The 5,924-nt window shown below is 50.8% G+C and overlaps 1 protein-coding gene across 2 annotated transcripts in view; it reads left to right on the plus strand.

Annotated features, from left to right (window-relative positions):
• The window catches only part of Mmp15 (matrix metallopeptidase 15), a 23,255-nt gene that overhangs the window by 6,786 nt on the left and 10,545 nt on the right, over positions 1 to 5,924 (plus strand). Inside the window, exon 1 of one of the 2 annotated variants that reach the window (XM_021169974.2) lies at positions 2,242 to 2,339. The exons of the other annotated variant lie outside the window; for it this stretch is intronic. The gene's annotated coding sequence lies outside the window, so the exon portion shown is untranslated. Of the gene's footprint in view, positions 1 to 2,241; positions 2,340 to 5,924 lie in introns of those variants that run through there. 2 annotated transcript variants of the gene reach the window in all.

Consider the following 5,924-nt stretch of genomic DNA (forward strand, 5'->3'; position numbering starts at 1 on the left):
CCCGCCCCATCCCACCACTCCCAGTGAACCAGAATGCACCTTGCTAATAAGAGGTCAAGCCCTGTCTCTTACAGGGTCTCGATCCCAGACTCCCACACCTGTTTCTTCTGGTGTGGCTGTGGCAGAGAGCAGAACCCTGGTTTGTTTCCAAGAATCCTCAGGTCTTAGAAGGTCTCGGGGCTGATTCATCTTTGATGGTCCTGACAAGCTTCCCTTTGTACCTGGCTGAGCAAAAAAACGCCTGGGGCTTCTCAGATTACAGAAGGAGTTGAGGTGAGAGACAGAGCAGAGCCCTTGAGATTGTCTTTATCACCGGAGGCCTGATAAGAGTTTGGGGGGGGGAGGGCTGCTGTGCTACTTACTGGATACTCCCCTAGTGTAAGCCCCAGGAGCAGGATATTGTCCACAGCAGTGGCTCAGCCCCATCCTGGCTCCCCTCTCCAATAGCTGTTCTAGGCACAGCATCGATCTGGGATCTGGGGGCTCCTTCTCAGATGCACCCTCCCTGCGGGCTTATGTCCCTCCATATTGCTTCAACAGGCCTGGGGAAGGACAGCCTGGCTCAGTGCCCAGACCCAGCCAGAGACGCTGGGTGTAGAGAGGATTAGGTGCCCTGCCCCAGTGCTGTGCTGTGCTGTGCTGTGCTGTGCTGTGCTGTGCTGTGCTGTGCTGTGCTGTGGTATCCCTGAGAAGGGCCAGAGCCCAGCATACGAGGCCAAGGAACCAGGAACACTGCAGAAACCTCCTGCACCCAGGTCTATCCCAGATCAGCTGTGTGACTCTGAGCAGCCAGCTCACTGCCTCTGAACCTTGCTCCCAGAACAATGAGAATACATAGATGTTTGTCTTTCAGGAGGGGTTGTGAGCACTGAATGGTCCACAGCAGGTTCTGAGGTGTTGTGTTTACTGTCTTCTGAGGACCAGGACTTCCCTTATGAAGTGCTGTCCTTTGCCTTCCTGCTTGAGTTCAGCCACTTTCCTGCAACATCAATAGATGGAGGCTGAAACTCAAAGCAACGGCTAGCACAGCCATGACTCTAGGGTCTTGGGAATACCCCACAGACACACTCTGGTCTAAAGATGGGAGAGGCCTCATAGCCCAGTCCTCCTCCGTCATCGGACAATGGCCCTCATAGAAAGGGCAAGAAACCCTGCGTTATGGCCCTTCCTTTACTATGCTCAGTACTTTACTCAGTACTAACTTCCGTGCCTCGGTTTCCCCATCAGAGAAGCACAGCTTTGCCTGCTTGCCTCACCCATGAACCTGTAGGTGACAAAGAGGAGTAGGAGGCGCCATGCACAAGGGACAGATACCATCAATAGGAACTGGAAGGGCCTGGCTACAGCCTTCTTTCACCAGGGGACCTTGGGTACTGTTCCCATCATTTGTCCCAAAGCAGCAGAGCCCCTTAGTTATCTGGAGCTCAGGGGCCTGAGCTGCCTGTCACTATAAGGCAGTGGTGGCCACTCTGAGGACCAGGAATTTCCCTGCTTCCCACCGGTGTGGCTAGCCTCCAAATCCTCTCATAGCCAGGACTGTGCTAGGATGATGGAGTATTCACCCCCCAGCACTAAGAAGGGGAGAAGCCCCATGGTGCTGTCTGCTGCCCACTGGGTAGCTTCATGGACACTTGGTGTGCAGCCACCCTGAGCACGTGTTTGCCAGAGGCAGGCCAGCCATCAGCTTCACCTCATACCAGGAGACTGTGGCTCTGTTCACCAGTCCCTGTCCCAGGGGTGTCACCAGCCACTTTCACCCCAGCAGTGCCTGGGAGGCATGACTGATAGGGAGATGGAAACTCTGTGCTTCCTGGGGACTTAAAGGCATTTAACTATGTGAAGGAGAGCCACCAGGCTCCCTTGGGACCTGTCTGGCAGCCCTGAGCTGGCTCCGGGATGAAACAGCTCTTCTGCCAGATCTCTGCAGATCTCTGGAGCTCTTTGCTGCAAACAGGCCAGCTCCCCTTCCCTCCCTGCCCAGGGCTTCCTCCTGAGCCTCTATCCCAGCCTTCCTTCCCCTCTTATGGCTCTGCAGATAGGCTAATCAGCCCCTCTGTGGTTCTGATTGCTTGCGCTGGAGATATTTTTACCTTATGCAAATAGGTGATATGAAGGTGCCTTCATCTGTCAGCAGCCACCCCATCCCCCCAACCTTCCTCCCCCCTCCACACACACACACACACACACACACACACACACCAGCTCCATGCCTTTCGCCATTTGCCTGGTGGCCTTGCCCATTGGACTTTTCCCACAAGGCTTCAGGAAAACTGTCCAAAAGAGACGTGGACTCTGCATAGGAGCTTTGGAGGAGGTTTCAGTGCTGGGGAAGACCTGAGGTACTGTTACAGTCGTATTACCGTGTGGGTCAGAGGGGTAGAGAGAGTCAGAGGGAAAACTGTGGGGGCTTCCTCCTCCCCCAGCTATCCTGTGCTCTAGCCTTGCTCATGCCTAGCCAGTCTCAGCAGAAGCCTAGACCCCCTTAGCCCTGCTGGCAGAAACAAGGCTGCCAGTCAGAGCCCCAGTCTCTTATCATCCACAACATTTACAGGGCTTTTTGCCACTTGATCCTTGCAGAACCTCACAGATAAAGCAGGCCCTAATCCAGACTGTGTCCCCACCCCCACCTTTAATAAGCTTGGCCCCACTATGTACAGAGCTGACACTTGATTCTTAGCTCCAGGTCTCTGCTTGCTGCTCTGCCATCCTCCAAAGCCCTCCGATCTCTGAGTAGGACGGCACAGCCAGCCAGGCTGGGACTCGGTTCAGCAGCTCTCTGTCCATCAAGTTTTGGCACTGCTGCCCTGGGCTGAGTGGGCTAACATCTGGGTGTCAGCCCAAAGCATTTTCCATGTCTAGCTTGCCTTGCGTTTCCTCAGCGGATAGCCTTCCCCTTCTAGAACAACCTAGAAAGCGGGTCTTTCAAGTGGCCAAGTAAATGCGGTGAGGCCAAGGAAGGCCTCTGTTTCCTAGCTTCTACCTGGATACCATCCTCTCACCATCCTGAGGGCCTGAGGCAGCTGGTCTTTCTGAGCATTTCTCAGAATCATTCATCAGAATTGCTACTTCAGGTTGCTGGTGCATTCGTGGACCTACGAGCTGTGAAGCACCCCTTTCCAGTGCAGTCTCCTGGGTGCCTATAAGCTCTAGATGGCCATGTCTCCCACAGCCCCTCAGGGCGCATGCTAGAGTGTACAGGAATATCTGGCAGAGTAGGTGGGTGGGTGGATGGATGGATGGATGGATGGACAGATGGATGAACAGATGTGTGGTCGGGTGGGAGGATGCATGAGTGGGATTTGCCTGTCAAGTTCTAGTAAGGAACTGAGCACTGGTTTTGTGTACTAAGTGCTTTTCCTGGGTCTGCGCCTCACAAATCTCACTCTCATTTTTATGTTACCTTGACACAAGCTAGAGTTATCTGAAAGGAGGGAACCCCAATTGAGAAAATACCCCCAATAAAATCTGGCTGGAGGGCATTTTCATAATTACTAATTAGGGAGGAGCCTTGCATTGTGGGCGGTACCATCTTGGTTGGTCCTTGGTTAGATCAGAAAGCAGGCTGAGCGAGCCAGTAAGCAACACCCCTCTGTGGCCTCAGCATCAGCTCCTGCCTCCAGGTTCCTGCCCTGTTTGAGTTCCTGTCCTGACTTCCTTCGGTGATGAACAGTGATGTGGAAGTGTAAGCCGAATAATCATCATGGTCATGGTTGAAGAGACACTAGCCAGCCCAAGCATGGCAAACCTTGCTCTGGCAGGTCTTGCCTTCTCCCCATCTCTCTGCCTCGCTAAAAACCAGTAAATTACATTCCTAGAGCTAACCACCAAGTCCTGTTTCCTTATTTGGTCACTTCCTCCCTCTGAGGCTGACCATCGAGGTCCAGCTATTAAAGTATTGAAGTCTAACAATCAAAGCCTCACCTAACATGCCCAATTAAAATTTAACCCAGGTTTCCCCTTGTACCTTTATAGATTGCATTTGCCTTTGGGCCACATCTGTCTCCTCTCTATCCAAAGACAGTCCGTTGTCCTTCTGGAACAAATATCCTTTCCCCTTCTCCCTCTCCTTTATCTCCTGTCTTTGTCTCTTATTCCCTGCAAATTCAGAGCAAATAAATCTCCTTTGTGCTGAGAACTAGGTCTTGAGGTATCTTATACTGAATACTGGTCCCTTCAATGGTGTTTCAGCACAGCAATGGTACCTGAGCCACCCTGTAACAGCACACTGGTCTTCATTTTGCAGATGAGGAAGCATCTAGTGCAGACGGTAGGAGCTGGAGATGTAGGTCTGTGGGTAGGATGGTTGCCTAGCACGCATGAAGGCCTGAGTTTGAGCCCCAGCACTGCATGAAGCCAGGCATGGTAGTGCACACCTGTCATCTTAGGAAGATGAGGCATTTAAGGTTATCCTTTGGTTACATAGAAGTTAAAGGCCAGTCTGACTTAGAGACCCTGTTTCAAAATAAAATAAAAAGTCATAGCAGGACTCTGTCACATCCTCCTGCCTGAGCCTGTCTCTCCTCCCCCCATCCCTGGCCCCCACATACTCCTAGAGGCTTTAGGGCCTGCTGGGTTTCCTACCTGGTGAAACCTTAAAAGATTCTGAACAGAGGAGCCAATGAGATGGCTCAGTAGGTAAAGGTGTTTGCCATCAAGCTTGGAGACCTGAGTTCAATTCCTAGGACCCACGTGGTAGAAGGAGACAACCTACCTCTGACCTCCACATGTGTGACCATACACACCCAAAATAAATAAAGCCAGACATGGTAAAATACACCTTTAATCTCAGTACTCAGGAGACAGAGGCAGGCTGATCTCTTAGGAGTTTGAGGCCAGCCTGGTCTACAAGGCAAGTTCCAGGACAGCCAGAGCTATATAGAAGAGAGACCTTGGCTCAAAAAAAAAGAGAAAAAAAAAAGTATGTGTGTGTGTGTGTGTGTGTGTGTTCTTGCAGGGGACGACGTGGTTGAGGTAGCTTACAACTGTCTGTAACTCTAGTCCTTGGGAATCTAACATCCACTTCTAACCGCTGTGAGCACCAGGCACTCACGGTGCACATGCATATATGTAAACAATCACTCATCCACATAAAATGAGAATTTGAAAGAAGGAAAGAAAGAGAAAAGGCTCATGACCCAGAAAACCATAGGGGCCAGGGCTGAACCTTCTGCTAATGTGTTAAATACTCATGCTGTTGGACTGCCTTCTAAATATTTTTATTTAAACCCATAGATTTGTGTTGGTCTTAACTTTGGCCAGCAAAGCCTCTTTGCACAGTGGGTAGTGGTTCATGCAGAGACTCACCAGTGGTCAAAGTGCCAAAGTGTGTGTAACCGTGCGTGTTCAGCTGTGGATGAATCATCTATATGAACAGATCAGGGCTGGGCGGAAGGTTGGACAGAAAAAGTTACAAGCTGACGGATAGGAGGGAGAGCTGTAAAAAAAGATGACTCTCAGGCGTGGCATGCATGTCTGTGGAACGCGTCAGCTGACAGCAGATGTGGTTACCTGCATAAGACCTGCATAAGATCAAGCCAGTCAAAATGCCAACACAGATGAGGGTATGTTCAAAACGCATTGGATAAATGTCAGAAATTTTCAAAGAATAAACCGAAACTATCATTTTTTAAAAGGTCCTGGAGAGATGGCTCAGCAGTTATGAGCATGTCCTTACAGAGGACCCACGCTCATTCCCAGTGCTGTGTGATAGGGCTCACGGTCACCTCTAACTCTAGCTCCAGGGACCCAACACCCTATTCTCGACTCCATGGGAACCTGAATGCACAAAATTAAATTTAATTTAGTTTAAAATTTTTAATTAAAAAAGAGGGGCTGGGCAGTGGTGGTGCACACCTTTAATCCCAGCACTTGGGAGGCAGAGGCAGGCGGATTTCTGAGTTCGAGGCCAGCCTGGTCTACAGAGT

This window comes from Mus caroli, chromosome 8 (assembly GCF_900094665.2).
Source record: "Mus caroli chromosome 8, CAROLI_EIJ_v1.1, whole genome shotgun sequence".
Lineage (NCBI taxonomy): Eukaryota > Metazoa > Chordata > Mammalia > Rodentia > Muridae > Mus > Mus caroli.